Source organism: Schistocerca americana, unplaced genomic scaffold (assembly GCF_021461395.2).
Source record: "Schistocerca americana isolate TAMUIC-IGC-003095 unplaced genomic scaffold, iqSchAmer2.1 HiC_scaffold_319, whole genome shotgun sequence".
Taxonomy (NCBI): domain Eukaryota; kingdom Metazoa; phylum Arthropoda; class Insecta; order Orthoptera; family Acrididae; genus Schistocerca; species Schistocerca americana.
In genome coordinates, this window is record NW_025726037.1 from 95,001 (window position 1) to 97,500 (window position 2,500).

The following is a 2,500-nucleotide window of genomic DNA, read 5'->3' on the forward strand; positions in this document are numbered from 1 at the left end:
ATCCGGTTCCTATTCCGGAACCCGGCAGCGGAACCGATACAAGTCGGGCCCCTCTTTTAGAGATGCTCGTCGGGGTAACCCAAAAGGACCCGGAGACGCCGTCGGGAGATCGGGGAAGAGTTTTCTTTTCTGCATGAGCGTTCGAGTTCCCTGGAATCCTCTAGCAGGGAGATAGGGTTTGGAACGCGAAGAGCACCGCAGTTGCGGCGGTGTCCCGATCTTCCCCTCGGACCTTGAAAATCCGGGAGAGGGCCACGTGGAGGTGTCGCGCCGGTTCGTACCCATATCCGCAGCAGGTCTCCAAGGTGAAGAGCCTCTAGTCGATAGAATAATGTAGGTAAGGGAAGTCGGCAAATTGGATCCGTAACTTCGGGATAAGGATTGGCTCTGAGGATCGGGGCGTGTCGGGCTTGGTCGGGAAGTGGGTCAGCGCTAACGTGCCGGGCCTGGGCGAGGTGAGTGCCGTAGGGGTGCCGGTAAGTGCGGGCGTTTAGCGCGGGCGTGGTCTGCTCTCGCCGTTGGTTGGCCTCGTGCTGGCCGGCGGTGCAGGATGCGCGCGCCTGCGCGGCGTTCGCGCCCCGGTGCTTCAACCTGCGTGCAGGATCCGAGCTCGGTCCCGTGCCTTGGCCTCCCACGGATCTTCCTTGCTGCGAGGCCGCGTCCGCCTTAGCGTGCTCCTCCGGGGGCGCGCGGGTGCGCGGATTCTCTTCGGCCGCCATTCAACGATCAACTCAGAACTGGCACGGACTGGGGGAATCCGACTGTCTAATTAAAACAAAGCATTGCGATGGCCCTAGCGGGTGTTGACGCAATGTGATTTCTGCCCAGTGCTCTGAATGTCAACGTGAAGAAATTCAAGCAAGCGCGGGTAAACGGCGGGAGTAACTATGACTCTCTTGTCCGCCAATTCATGGAGGCACTTGAGATCGGTCGGGGTGAAGAGCCGGCGTCCCGCCGTGGAGCAGCGAGCTCGCTGCCTGACGCGGGCGAGGCCGCTGCGCCGCCCGTCGACGCAGCCGAGGACTTCGCGGCCGACACCACCGGGCCGCCGCCGGAGGGGCCGACTGACGCCGCCATCTGGGAGCATCTGGCGGGGCTACCTGCTTCCGCCCAGCGTTTCTCTGCCCTGGATCGAGTCATTGGTCTGGGGCGGGGCACGCCGCCCGATGTCATCCTGGGCATGCTCCCGGATGCCCTTGCGTCGGTCGGGTCCAGGGGGGAGAGGTTGATCACCAGGACACAGCGGCCGCGCCAACCATCCAAGCGGCCGCCTGCCGCCCCGCCGCTGCAGAAGCGCAAGCGGCGCCGCTGGGATTACGCGCGGACGCAGGACGCCTTCCGTAGGTCGCGTGCGCGTTGCGTGCGCGGCTTGCTGGACGGCACCCTGCTGCAGCCGCCACCTGACATCCCCGGTCTGCTGGACTTCTGGGCGGACCTCTTCACGAAGAAGCCGATCTCCACCGCCGGCTTCATCCGTGACCGCCTTCTCCCGCACTCGGAGCCTGTCGCTCCTGAGTGCCTATGGGGGCCGGTCACACGTGAGGAGGTCGCTGCTGCCTTGCCGCCCAGGGGATCGGCAGCCGGGCCGGACGGCCTGACTCCAGCGGAGCTGCGGCGCCTGCCGCATGAAGTCCTGGTGAAACTCTTGAACCTCTTCCTCCTGGCCCGCGCCCTCCCCGAGCGTCTGCTTCGCGCCCGGACGTCACTTCTCCCCAAAACGGCTGCACCAACATCCCCCGCTGACTTTCGCCCCATTACGGTCTGCTCGGTGTTGGCGCGGACCTTTCACAAGGTTCTCGCGTCACGCCTGATGCGTGCATGTGCTGTGGACGAACGTCAGCGGGCATTCATCCCCCGGGATGGGATGTTGGAAAACACCTTCATCTTGGACACTGCTCTCACCGACGCAGTCCGCTCCTGTCGCTCTGTTTTTGTGGCATCGATCGACGTCTCTAAAGCGTTCGATTCGGTGGACCATGCCGCCCTCCGCCCCGTGCTGAGGGCTCATGGCCTGCCGGATTGCTTTATTGAGTACGTCGAAAGGTGTTACGAGGGTAGCACGACGGTGATAGCGGGCGGCGCCGACGTGGGCGTGCCCCTGCAGCCGGCTAGGGGTGTGCGTCAGGGTGACCCCCTCTCCCCCCTCCTTTTCAATTTTGCGGTGGACTATGTTTTAAGTCAACTTCCCTCCCACATCGGAGCTCGGATCCTTGGTCGCAGAGTTAACGCTGCGGCCTTCGCAGATGACGTCCTGCTTTTTGCATCGACCGCGAGGGGATTGCAGTCCCTCATCGACGCAGCCGTCGCAGCCCTCGCCCATCTGGGGCTGCAGATCAACGCCCGGAAGTGTTTCACCCTCGCCTTAGTCGCGTCTGGGCGCGACAAGAAGGTGAAGGTCGACGCCGACGTTACCTTCAAAGCGGGCAACGCCACCGTGCCCGCCCTACGTGTGGGTGAAACCTTCCGGTACCTGGGACTGCAATTCTCCACCGCTGGTCGC

At 63.8% G+C, this 2,500-nt stretch overlaps 1 pseudogene; it reads left to right on the forward strand.

Moving 5' to 3' along the window:
- Positions 1 to 2,500, forward strand: part of LOC124579999 — a 6,982-nt pseudogene that overhangs the window by 1,983 nt on the left and 2,499 nt on the right.